The 13,882-nt window shown below is 42.3% G+C and overlaps 1 protein-coding gene across 1 annotated transcript in view; it reads left to right on the forward strand.

Moving 5' to 3' along the window:
- The first annotated feature begins 6,309 nt into the window (after positions 1–6,309).
- Positions 6,310–13,882, forward strand: part of SEMA6D (semaphorin 6D) — a 201,934-nt gene continuing 194,361 nt past the window's right edge. The window contains exon 1 of the mRNA XM_056500281.1: positions 6,310–6,399. The gene's annotated coding sequence lies outside the window, so the exon portion shown is untranslated. The remainder of the gene's footprint in view (positions 6,400–13,882) is intronic.

The following is a 13,882-nucleotide window of genomic DNA, read 5'->3' on the forward strand; positions in this document are numbered from 1 at the left end:
ACTTGATTTGGGGTTTGTGAAGAGTTGAATTCCCTAGAGGGTGTGCTGAGATTTTTAATTTAACGCTCATTACTTCAACAAACACAATGCATTTGCATTTGCAGGGCAGAAAAATAAATGCTTAAATGGAACTTAATCCCATATTTTGAAAATCTGCAATTTATTTTAATTCTCTCACTGTTTACTTTGGATTTCATTAAAGAATGATGGCATTAAAAAAAATAGGAAGCCACAGTATTCTTTCACAATTTGAAAATATAACATTACAGGTAATCGAATATAATTGTCCAGAGATTTAAAGAAGTGTTCCCACAGACAATAAATTATCTAACAAGAAAGAAAACCCCATTGTCCACTTAGAAGGGTTAAAGGTGAGGAAGTGGGAATATAAGTTACGCTATGCAATCAAATTCTTTACATAATTGCATTTGTCTTTGTGTTTTGTGTGCAAAAACCACATTAAAACATGTTCTGAGAGTAGTATTTACTTTAAAGAAATCTTTCTGCACGTGTATTAGGAAATATGAAAGAAACTATGTAAAAGTTCAAGCCTTCAGCATGTTTAACCATTTATGAGTAGTTTATGAATATTTTATTAACTATTGCTTGAAAGAACAACAAAAGTGCTGCTTGCCAACTCAGAGAAAGTAAGTGATCTTTAGTTTAATGATTTAACACATATAAGCTTTATGAAATATGTTTGTTGCTATGGAAGACATGCATTTCTCTGACAGAATAGATGGGAAGGTAACAGGATGCACATGGCATCCTTTTGGATCATTTTGACTCTGTCTGACTTTTTTCTTCTACAGGCTTAGTTTACTGCCTTTACTCTCTTTTACTGAATAGTATTCTTTGCTCTTGGAAAAAAATGCATCCAGCAATTGAATCACCCCCTTTCTGAAAGTGAACAACCTTGTGCTGCACTTTTTGAAAGTATCTGTTGCCTTTACAGTAGTTGAACTGTGACATATTTTGAAAGATTCTGGAAAAATATTGCTATTTCTGCCAGTGGGAGGTTTTTCATGAATGTAAGAGTTGTACTGAAAATTGAGCTCAAATTCCTACTATATAGGGTATTTTTACCTCTTTGTATATCAAACACTATACAACTTCTCACTAATTTCTGTTTTACTCTACAGGATATACACTTTCATGAACCACTCATAATAATAATAATACCTAACTGTGAAATAGTGGCTGTTATTTTGACTATGATTGTTTTAAAATACTGGGTAAGTGTAACAGAATGTGCTGTTTGTGTAGATTCTGAAACAAATTCTCAGTAAAGGAGGCACAATTGAAACATCAAATCATTTGTATAATTAACACTAAAATCTGATTGGAATCTAAGAGATATAATGTTGATAGGAAACTATCAGAGAGGATGACATGCAATAGGATATTTAAATGTAGAGACAACTCAGAAGAGAAGAAGCTGGGGATACAGTGATGAATGTGTTAGCTAGGACATGGAATTACAAAGAATGATATTTACTACACTGAAATGGCAAGTGTAGCTAGAAAGTTCAAGAGACTGTGTCTATTTCCTGATGCCAATAAGGAAAAGTAATGAGGGAATACATATTTAAATTACAGGCCTAAGAAATCTGCCATTCCCACTCCAAGTATGGAGATCCTAAGAGTTTCTACTTAGAGATTAAATTGTCAGTGGGACAATCTGTTTCCTGGTTGAAGCAGAGGAGGTTTTGGTTGGTTTAGACTACTATAAAGACAAAAACATAGGCAGTGCAAAAACAAGGTCAGCTAAATTTTGCAGGAGAAAGATCACATAAAAAACAGCACACAGTATAAAACAATTACAGTGCCACTGATAGAAGTCCAGGTGGGAGGACTGGGACATAGACATGAAGATTAATTCAGTGCATCTCCAATCGAGAGAAAGAAAATAAAAATGCCTACTGGAGATGAGTCATGAGGCAAAACTAAGGACTTCATATTCTACTGCAATAGCTGTCAAGAAAGAAAAAAAAAAAAACAAACAAACAAAAAAAAAAATAAAGAACCCTGAGAATCTCAAGGAATAAGAGGATATCTGCCATATGACTTGAGTTGCTTCACAAGCTCTTGATTTAAATGCTCTGCAGGAAAAAAAGGCTGCTATATTTGCAATTGAGTTATTAGATCACAAACCAATTCAATTTCAGCTGAATCATGGGACCAGATGCAATATGAGCCTCAGAAATATTGATAATATTACAAATATTACACTAGAGAAATGTACTGAGAGCTGGTGATACTCAGTATATGTACTGTGAGTCCTGTAAGCAAAAATAAGCTGTTAATAAGAAATCTGTGAAACAAGCAACATTATCTCACAGTGTCTGTAGCAGCTGACAGGCAGAAATACCTTGCTGAGCAACAGTGTAGCATAAAGAGCAATTTGCCCAACAAGTGCCATCAAAAGTACTTCAAACTGAAATAGGGCGGACAGCAGCATTGATAGGGATCATCCTCTTCCAGCAGCCCTAGGAAAACAATTGAAAAAACCCAGGCATATCTCCAAAGGGGTTGTTACATGTCAGAGCAGCACAGTGTGGATCTGCCTCCAAACAGTGCTGACAACGTCTTTTGGTAAACTAGACATTGGCATTGGCTCAGAAACTGCTAATAGTGAAGAACAACATTTCTCACAAACAGCCTCTGAGGGTTCTTGCCTGCTTTGCCAACACTCAGGAGTGATTTTATTCTGTTAAATTATACAAGCTCTCCTGTCACTGACAAAGTCTCCTTATCCTGTGGTAAGTACCTCCAAAGCCAGGTAACTATGGATGCTTGCAGGAAGCATTCTAGTTTCCACTGAACTTGGTGTAAACTGAACGAGGCATTAAGATCAGAACAGATAATAGCTTTTATTTTAGGAAACTGAAAGGGCAAGGAAAATGTAATGCAGTACTATGACATCAAATTACAATGACTGCTAAGTAAGAAAAGGGAGAACACAAGGGTGAGTGGAAAAAAAGCTGGTAATAAGCTTCCCTACTTTGGACAATTTCTTTGCCATCCAAACCTTAAGAAAGCTTCCAGAAGAACCCTTTGGGCTTAGTTCCCTTTCTTGTTAGTGATTCACATCCCCATTCCCATAGCTGGGACCAGTGTCCTCCACCAGGCTGCAAAGGGTTCCTCCTGCCTCTCTCACTGGAGCACTGTTTGAGTCCATGTGGAAATAAATGTTGGCTGAGAAGTATGAGCAGGACTTTAGTCTCCTGGTCCTCACCTGAGAGGAGACTCTGATCTAATTCCTGCTTCAGTTAATATTATTTGTACTTATTGGAAAAGTATTGGCAGGAAAATAATCTTCTTTTCTCTTTCCTTGCACCCCCAAATAACAACGTAGTAGATGACAATGAGAGTTCAAATTCACTCAGGCAGAGAACAGAATGAGACCTGAATCTCCTTCATGCTTCAAAATTTACCTAGCATTTAAGATACTAGAAAATGGAAGATTGATGAACATGACACATTTGTGAATCTTTTCCTGAAAAGACACCAAAAAACTATTCACCAAAGATTATCCAAATCTGTTAAGTATTTGAGTGAAACTGCAATTCATCTTTCTTGAATTTAGTGCATGGGAAAAAAATAATTCACCCACCATTTATCTACAATTTAAAGGGAACTAAGCATAAATTCCAGTCAATTTAATAACCGATTTTGTAAGACAGACACATGCTCAGAACTTGAAGCAGATATTGTCAAGAAGAAGTGCGAGAGAGGGAGAATTCTCTTTTCCAGTAATGAATGTTCAACTGAGATCATGTGTGGGACAGAAAGGGAAGTGGAAAGAGTACAGTGATTGACAGTGAATAGAGATTTCTGCCCCATGTGGTCACAGTGTAAACGTACAAAGGAGACTGTAGGATACAAATACACAGGCTGACCTGGCTCCAGGACATTCACACAGTATTGTAATCAGAAAACTGAAAGGTGCTACTGTCTGCCAAAGTGCCCTGTTGAGAAGTGTTGCACTGCAGTGAAATGGGAGGGTTTCCTGCCAAACGGGCGTTTCAGACAAGAAATCTGACCGCTGTACCCTCAATGCCTTCTGCAGAGTCAGTGGGAAAGGCAGCCAAGAGCTGGGTGGTGATGGAGGGATGGACAGAAAGGGGCCCTGAGGCAGTGCTGGACCGTCACAACACAGAGTTTGTACCAGGCTGCGCTGGAGCTGCTCTGCTCCCCACAGGATTGTCCCCTCTCCAGCGCCAGCACACCGGCCGTTCTGTCGCTGTGCTGCTCCGCAGGGCAGGGGACACTGTGAGGGGGAACGGCATGGATCGAGATAAAACCACAAAATCGCTTACCAGTTACCGCCATAGGCAAAACTTCAACTGGGAAAAATTAATTTAATTTATTGCCAATTTAAAATAGAGTCGGAAACAAAAAGTATTCCGCCGTGCCCACTTCCCTCCTTCACTGCCTCACCCTGATCCTTGTACCTGCTCCTGCCTGAGCTTCTGTGAGGGCTCAGCCCTGCCCTGGAGGGGCCACTGGGACCAGCCGGGACGGGCCGGGATTGACCGAGTTCGGACGGGATTGACCGAGTTCGGCCGGGATTGACTGAGTCCAGCCGGGACGGGCCGGGATTGACCGAGTTCGGCCGGGATTGACTGAGTCCAGCCGGGACTGAATGTGTCCAGCCGGGATTGACTGAGTCCAGCCGGGACAGCCCCGCTCGGCTCACGGGCAGCCCCGCACCTGCAGAGGGACACCCGGGCCGGAGCGAGGTGCGCAAGGCGGCCGGACAAGGTAAGCACAGCCGGGGCAGGGCCGAGAGGTGCCAGGGCTCCTTCCCAGCCGAGAACTAGCACCAGGTCGGTCCTTCTGGCTGGCTCTGGTTCATGGTCACAGCGACAAATAATGGCCGACTCCCAAAACCGAAGAACAGGGACCCTGAGCGCTTCAGCTCGTTCGGAAAAGTAGGAGGAAATGGGGTTTGGGAACCTGAAAAATGCCCCCAAGAATTAGAGCAGCAAAAATACTAAGGGCAAATCCCCGCCACAAGGAATCGCCCAGATTGACCCAGTCCACGGGTTTTTTCACGGCACAGTGAGAACAGGCTCAGCAGGGCTGCGGGACAGGCTGTCCCTCAGGTGGGCTCCGGCCGGCGGGCCGGGCTCAGCAGAACAAATGACAAAGGCTGTGGCACTGCACCTGCACCTGCCACCGACAGAAAAGGAAGGAAGGAGAATTTCAGAGAAGGTTTCAAAGTCAGCTCACTTGCTTATGGCTGTAAGGCAAGCTGCTGTTGCAGACTCTGAAAAACAAAATTTGCACTACAGGACCCTGAGCAAAAAAACCCCAAAAATGCAGTATATAGTAGTGTCCTTCATCCACACACAAGTATCGCTTTCCCCTGTAGCAAACCTATTCCTTATTTGTATAGGAACCTGTACCTGGAAAAGGGTGTGATGTTTTCCTTAATGGATTATGCTTCAAGTTAAACTGCAAAATAGTTTCTCATCTATATGCTTTAGTTACCATTATTTTCCAGAGAGAATATCTGGTTTCTGAACTCGGGTTAGGACTATCCAAATTATTTTTATTTTTCAGTAAAAATGAGAGTAAAGCGTTCGGATTAGACATCAGGTTGAAACTCCACGAATGCTGGTCTTTAATAGCAAAAAAACAAAAACAAAAACAGAAAACAACAACAACTCTGAGGCTGCAAAGAAATTAGCTTAATTTTTTTTTTTTTTTTTTTTTTTTTTTTCTCAAACACAAAGCCAGCTCTCTCTGGTGTTGGCTGAGGGAGCGTTCTGAAAAGTTAGCAACGACACAAACCCAAACCTAAAAGAACTATTTCCGTTTCATAAGAAAGTTAAAACCGGGGGTTTTTGTTAGAGAACTGGGAGCCCATGGGGAGTGACCCTGAGCTGTCTGCTGCCGCTGTTAGCGAGGGCGGAGGCGCTCTCCGAGCAGCGATTCCCCGCCCGGACCTGGCAGCTCCCGGGAGCCAGGTGAGCGCAGGGAACCGGCCCGTGTGCCACGGGAAAGTTCGCCGGGCTCAAAGCAGGAACAGCGAAAGAGTTGCTGTGCGGAGAACAGTCTGTGCCTGCCACCTTTCCGCGCAGCTGAGCCAAATGACTCGTGCGTTGATCGCTGAGGAGCATCGGCAGCGCAGCCGGGCCGGGCGGGAGGTGCCGGGGCAGCTGCAGGGCTGCCCAGCCGGGGCGGAGAGCAGCCGGGAGCGGGCACGGCGCGGGCAGGTGCGGGCGGACAATGCGGGGCGGGGCGGGCGCAGGTGCGGGGCGGGGCCGGGGCGGGTGCGGGGCGGAGGGTGCGGGGCGGGGCGGGCCGGGCTCCAGCCGCGCCGCCGAGTCCCCGCGCCGCCAGCCGCGCCCGGAGCCGCGCACTCCCCGCCGGCGCTGCCGCACCCGCGTAAGTCCGTCCCTCTGTCCCTCCGTCCCTCTGTCCCCCCGTCCCTCCGTGCCCGGCGCCGGGACGCGGCTCGGCTCGGCCGTGCTGCCGCGGGCGCTGCCCGGCGCGGTGCCGGGGATGCCGGGCGGGTCTCGCCGCCCGCCCATTGTCTGCGGCGCCCCGAGCCTGGGGGCGAGGTGGGGCCGAGCTGGGCCGGGGCTGAGGGGGGGCGGCCGGGAGCCTCAGCCGGGGTGATTCGTGGGTGTTTTGGCGAGCCCTGAGCCGGGGGCTGCCGCCCGGGGTCCGTGTGTCTGTCCGCCCGGCACTTGGGGCGATTGCCAGCTCGGCGCTGCCGGGGCTGCCGTTCCCGTTAATTCTTCTCAGGTGTTTCTTCTTTCCAGTTTTGCTCCCAGCTGGAGCCTCAAACCTTTTTACTCGTTGAGTGAGGAACGGTCGTTGAGTGAGGAAAGGTTTATTTATTTTAAATCATGTTACCTCTTCTCGGTTGTCTTGGAGCAGAAGCGGCCGTGCTGTTACAGATCTCTCTCCGCAGCATTCATGAATCCCCTTTGCCATCATAAGACATGTGCATCTCGAGTAATCAGTGAGATGTATGAGGCGAATGAATGCTCTCTGACAGGGACCCGCCGAGCACAGGCACCTGCGAGCATCCTTTCCTCTTACAAGCCCGTGTCCTGATCACTTTGCTGCACCCACAGAGGTGTATTTCTTTAGCTGTGCAAGGTAGAACGATTCAAAATATCTCATGTGAGAAGTGGTACAACTCATGACACCAAGCTGCTTGTGAGCATCAAGTGGTGCTGGGTGCTAATCTCAGTGGACTGACCGAATGTACGTGCCTGCCTTGAATGCTTTTTGTTTGATGATCCTTGGTGGACTTGCTGAGTGCATTAGTCTGTTGAGGCTTAGAGTTTTCTAGCCCCTGGGAGCAACACATTCTGTGAACACCTCTGTCTAACGTGGAGTTGGATTTCAAAGGGAAGCCTACGATCTGGAACCAGTGTTGTGATTATGGAAACTTACTAAATATTCTCCTTAAAGAAAGAAGAAACCTTATAGAAGTTTTAAAAATGACATACAGGGTTTTTGCAGGAATACAATGCTTGCATTATCCCTCAATATAGCCATTTACTCCCTTTCTACAATAGTAGCAATTTGTTTTAATTTTCTGTTTTTATTTCTCTTTCTGTAATGATTTTTCTCTTGATTAAATTTCTTTTCTGCCACTGTGGATGTTGGTCCCTGATCCAATTCTTAACAGCATTTGTAACTACAATTCAGTTTATGCCCTTATCTCAAGGAAAAGAAAAAAACCCAATCTTATAGGTAGCGCCCCTAATAATTTCGCAACTTTGAATCTGTAAGATTCTTTTCCCTTTATTGTTTGTTTGTGTTCTCTTTCAAATGTTAATATAACTTGTCCCATTTCAGGCAGGTCTTGACTGAGAAGGTGGTATAAAAATACACTGGCTCCCTTTAATGATCATTTTGATTACTGCCATTGTATGTTCTCCAGTTACAGTGTGATGTGAGTTGCAAGTCTCTACATCTCTTCTCCCCTTGTATTATTCCTCTTCACCAGTATATTTTAGCCACTGGCAAGCCAATTTTTCACATAAATCAAATTTGGTTAAATATGGTGCTAAAATACACAGAATTGCTTTGATGTTTTTCTTTCCCTAAGAAACACAAGAAAGAAATTAGGATGTGTATAAGGAGGGGTTTAACAGAGTGGAGAACTAGAGATTTCTTTTGGACAAGAACCCTTACCAATCTTTATTGAATTTGCTCGTCTGCATGAAGAAAAGAGCTGTTGTTTTGTTATCTAGCAGCTGTAGGAAGATTGACAGCTACAAATTGCAAATCTATGAAGGATCTGCCCATGACACAATTTTTAGTTCATTTAGATTGTTATCCTCCACATCTTGTCATTTGCAAAATTATATAAACAAGACCAGTAAGTTTGTGGAGAAGATGTAAATGCAGTAAATATACTGTAAAGATTTTGAAGCTCTTTGGGATAATTAGCAGAGGCTTGCCTGAAATATGACATTACTACAGTTAATTTAATTCAAATAGGAACACACCATTAAAAATATTATATTGTAGAAAAGAATTACATACTTTAAAACATGCTAGCTTTGTCAGAAGAACATTAAGTGTAGTAGTCTTTTTGTTAAGATAAAGAGAACATCACTGATGTTGTGGTGTGCTTTGCATTTCTAAACAGAATCTAATGAATTACAAACATTCATTATGCTACAAGCAATTGCTGAAACTTCTCAGGACCCCAAAATAGAGATTTATTTATATGCTCATATTTGCATGTTTTCTGATTATGTTGTCATTGTAAAAATAGAAATAAATAAAAAAAATCTATTGTTCAGAAAGGAGTTCTCTCCTAGCTCCAGATCTTTGGTTGGTCTTTGTCTGTCTAAGAAAATTTATGTTTAAATACCTCAGTGTGTTCAGTTTATGGAACTTTCTGTTGGGTAGTGTGGTAAAGCCACAGGAGGGGTCTGGGAGCATTCTTTGTTGGATCCTGGAAGAGTAAAGGGCATACAATCTGCAGCAGAAGGTCAGCTTTACCAAACGTCTGTGAAAGAAGGTAGCTGAAATTTTCAAAGATCAAAAAGAGCAATGTGCTAATTTTAAGGCACATCTTGCATACATATTACTTTTCTTAACATGTTAAAATGTGGAAAAAATATTTCTGCGGTCTGTGTATTTATCTAAATGTTTAACAACTCAGTCTTTATTAAACATGGTATTTATAAGCAGTTACTGTTTTTCTGTGCTACTTCCTTCTCTGTGGACTCAAGAATGAGCCATTGGAAAGGGTCTGTATTTATAGGCCCAACCAATTTACAGCTTTTGAATGCCTCAGTTCATGGCTAGAGTTGGCACTGTACACTGTCACACTGACACTTTCCAAAAATGGATGTTTTTGAAACATGTGGGTCTCTGGAGTTCAGTTTCATCCCACCTCCTCCTGGGTCCCATGAGAGCACAGCAGAGGTGCTGGTCACAGCCAGGGACAGGTGGAGTGGAGCCCCTCGTGTCCTGTTGTGCTCAGGGTCGAGACAAAACTGGGTGGTTCCTTTGGGATGGGGATGGAGTGGGAGGATCACATCCTCTGCTGCTCACCAAGGAGAGGTACTGAAAATTTATTATTGAATTCTGCTGCTCTTTACAACTGGTTTTAATTTACTTTTAAATACTGTCTCTTAAACCTTTATCATGGGAATTAATTCCTGCCTTGGCACTATATTTTTAAATTAACTCAAACCCAAGCAGAGTCAAAATGCAGGAGACCCTTTTATAAGTGGCAGTGTTAATGGCAGATGATAAAACACAGGCTGGAGAATACATAGCAAATTATCTGTTGGTTTTCTGTGCCCTACTACAGCTGCATTGATTATTCCTGATACTCCAGGTGATTCTCCTTGAATGCATTGTGGTGAAACAGAAGATTGCAAAAGTGCACGTCTGTGAGAACTGTAGGTCATAAAAGCAGTCCTAGGTTTGATCTGAAGTAAGCAAGTATTGTTGGTCCCTCAGGAAAGTGCTTAATGTCTCTTTTTTCCAGACAAGGAAACAGTCTAAGCATGGCAGGAAGTTTTAAGGGAGAAAAGTCTGTATCTCAAATTATGGTGATATTGTGGATACTTTAATTGTGAACTAATGTAAATGGTGTCTAGAAAACCAGACAAATCTTCAACATAATTGTTAATCAAAGTGAGAAGGGAAAAGAAAGATGAAGTATTTTTGAGGGCTGGTACTGGGCAGTGTCTCAGCTAGAAATGAATGTTATTCAATGAGAGAACAGAGGAGGGGTTTTGGGGGAGTATTTTTTTGATGGTATAAAACAACTATTTCTTCCCTTGCAAGCTGAAGATCACTTGACTTTTTCATACAATTCAGATGTTTGAGACAAGCCTTTTTTGGCAAGGAGGAGTCATTGTATTTCTCAGTGTGTTCTGCTCCTGTGGCAGGCCTGCAAACGCAGTAAGTGCTTATGCTGCTCTTAGCCAAGGGTCTGCTTCTTTAGATTAAGTAGGAAAGATCTCCACTTGGAAGAGAAGCTTTTGACTCCTTTCTTCCCGAGCAGGAGGAGTTCCTGTCAGTTTTGCAGTAGTACTTTTAAGCAGCTTCAATTACATATTCTTAACTTTGTTTCACTAGCGGGAGCTCCCCTTTCAGTGTCTCTGACCTTTTTCAGTGAGGTTAGCTTCTGCTGAATCCACCCTGCCTGTTCTGCTGGGTTGTAATTCCCTTTTCAAGGTCCACTTTTACCTTTATTTTGTGACTTCTGGTTTTGATCATATTCCTTTAGTTCTGAGAAATATTTCAAATTCCTTAATCCTTATGTTTCCTGCTGATACACCACTTGTATCTCTTTTAGTCTATCCAAAGAACCCAATTCCTTGTACTCCAACTGTTTGGTTTGCTCACTAGCTCTAAGATCTCTTTACACCTACATCTTTTTCTCCCACTTCAAAGCTAGTCATGACAATGTGATAGCACATATTTTCTGAATCCAGCTGTAGCATGTAACTGGTATTATGTTACTAACACTGCACATGAAGTTTTCTCCGTGAACAGGGCTCATCCTGACAAGTAGTGTTACCATGAAAGCAGGTGATACATCCATGTTCTTGGAAGCAGCAGAATTGGATCCTGTGGGTGAGAGCAGAACCATTGCACAGAATGGCTGAGGCATATGTGATCCTAATTTTCTTTGTTAAAAAGGTAACTGGCAAACTGCTGATGAATTCTGTTTGCTTCTAAACCAAAAAGAGCCATCTTCTTGAGCCAACAGCCTTTTCCTTGCTAGTCTTCCAAGGCTCAGAACTCTGAGATCTATTTCCTTCTACAGAGCTTAGTTTTGGTCTACAGTATGTGTTGCAAGTCTCTTTGGGAGAGGCTGAAGTACAGATTTTGGTTTTTTTGTAGTTGCTCTAAAAAGCAGTAGCCCCTCCCAGCATTTCTTTGTGACTAATAGTGTCTTGCTAGTTCATAATGGGATATATTATTACAATTCCAATACTGACCAAATTTTTTAAATCTTCTTTAAGAATGCTTTAACCTCATTTGTCTGTTGGTGTGTGGTAAGGAAAAGAGTGAGTTCTTCACATATAATGAGAATGAATAGTAGAGAGTCAGACATAGCCAAGCTGAAAATGTCAGATCATAAAGTTCAGCATCTTTGAATTGGGGTTGAGGCAAGGGAGGCCCACTTACACTTTGTCATTTCAAGCAAGTATTACTTTTTTCACTTTCTCATAATTCAAAGAGCAGGTGAATGAACCTGTCTGAGGCTGTAAAATTAAAAAGAAAAATTGCCTTCAGAAGGAATAGAAATCAACCATTTATTTCACAAAGCAGATCAAGATGAGACTTTTCAGCTATAAATGAGAAATTACTTAAACATTATTAGCATGATGTGTGTTTATAGTGAAAATTCTAATGCAGTAATAAGTGCCTTTTTGTTTCATAAAATAGCATAAAAAGTGAAAAATCACAGTATGTGAATGGTAGTCAAAAAGTCAAGTATACAAATCCAGTTTTTTTTTTTTTCTAAACTAAAACTTAATGTTTTCTAGACAGTCTCCTTAGATCTCTCACCCCTGTTCTGGCAGTGAGTTAAATCTTTCTTCTATGAAAATGGACAAAACTCCACTCTTTCTCCAAACTGCTTGAGGAGAGAAGCTTTTCCTACTCATTGCCTGGATAGCTCCACCAAATTAAAAAAAAAAATCTATAAAAACTAAATCTGGGGAGGGTTTTTCCATGTCCCTGAGTATGTAAGATAAAATGTGTTGAACGCGTGCTGAATTTCCAGAGAAAACAGCTGTTTAAACTCAATGGAGAATTTCCCACACTTATAAAGTAGCAAGTTTTCCTTCTTCCATGTGAAGCATTTGTCTCTGTCATGAGGACACATTAAAAATTATTTTGTTTTGATCAAATGTCAAGTGTTTTCACCAATACAGGAAAGCCTTCAGATTTTCCCAGGAAAACATCACTTGTCTCTGTTAAAGCATTCCTGTTTCCTCTTAGCAAATTACTTACAGCAAACTAAAGCCCTTGCTTTATCATATATCACTGATGAATAATTCATTTTAAAAGAGCAAGAAAGGGAAAGAAAAAGCCTTTATGTAAAATGTCAGTGTAATGACACTTGTAATGTAACAGGGAATGTTGGGCAGCTTTGGGTGGGCACACAGCTCCTGCCTTGGGCACACCAGGGGTAGCCTGGAATATTGTGTGTGCAGATCCCCTGACCTGCAGGGATGTGCCTGTGCTTGAAAGCCACTTAAGTAAGAGAAGCAGTGGGAATTAACACAACTGGAGACTCCACTGCTGCAAGGACTCCTGCATGGGGAGCAGTCTGAGGTTTCCCATGTTACATTTCTGTGCAGTGACTTTGTCTCACAGGATGGAGCTGTACCCTGCAAATCACTCTGTGGGCATAGAGCTGGCATCTGCACAGGTGTATGGGTGAGGGGGAGAAATTACCTGACAATGGTGGCAGCAGAGATTTCCATTGCAATCCAGCCTGGGATGACTGCATTACTCACAATGGAGATGGATGGGTGCAGGGAGTGGAAGAGATTGGTACATGTGTAGGTATTTACCAGCTTGAGAGTAAGCTGGAGTGAAGATAAAATGCAGTTAAATCTGAGAGCACTGCAGGCTGGGCAGTAACTCTGCTCTGCAGCCACTCTGCCTTGTAGAAATGTTCACACACGTGCTTCAGCTCATGATCTGTGAGTATGGAATTTCTGAAGGTGGGAAATTATTTGCAAAAGGGGATTTACCTTCTTAGGCTTTCAGTTGTTTAAAAGAGTTTTATGGTTTCAACTTTGGATGTGATGAGAGGAAATACATAATTTTCATGGAGCTTTCTACTTTATTGAAACTGTAAATGTAGAACACTTCTTCCTTGTGCATTATTTCAGTGTGCTCTGAGCATCTACCAGACATACTCGTTGAGAAATTGTTGGAAATGTTTTCACCATTTTGCTTTCTGGCAGACAGTTGTAATCCAGTTTGTCAAATGAATTTTCTTGATTGCCTTGCAGCATATGTAGAGTACTTAAAATTGTTGTAATTGCCTTTGAAGAGTTGGGGTGGGGGGAGAAAACAACACAAAAGGAAACAAGCAAAAATTCAACTTTCTATTATGATGCAAGTATAAAGAAAATTGTACTGTATAAAGGCAGCACAAAAATTACAACAGGGATAATATAATGACAGCAATCAAATCCACCAGAATTCTGTATAGTGATTGGTCAGGGCTGGGGGGACACAGATTGCTGTGTAAAACATTCAACAAGCTAAACTTAGACTATCCAACACATTGACTGTCTGACTTTCACTTGAATATAAACATTTGAGTTGTCAGTTCTGCAGGACTCTTCAATGTGGGGACCTTGGAAAGGTTCAGGGATGTCCCCAAGTCCACTGTTGAAAACTT

Source organism: Oenanthe melanoleuca, chromosome 10, assembly GCF_029582105.1.
Source record: "Oenanthe melanoleuca isolate GR-GAL-2019-014 chromosome 10, OMel1.0, whole genome shotgun sequence".
In the NCBI taxonomy this organism is placed as follows: Eukaryota; Metazoa; Chordata; class Aves; order Passeriformes; family Muscicapidae; genus Oenanthe; species Oenanthe melanoleuca.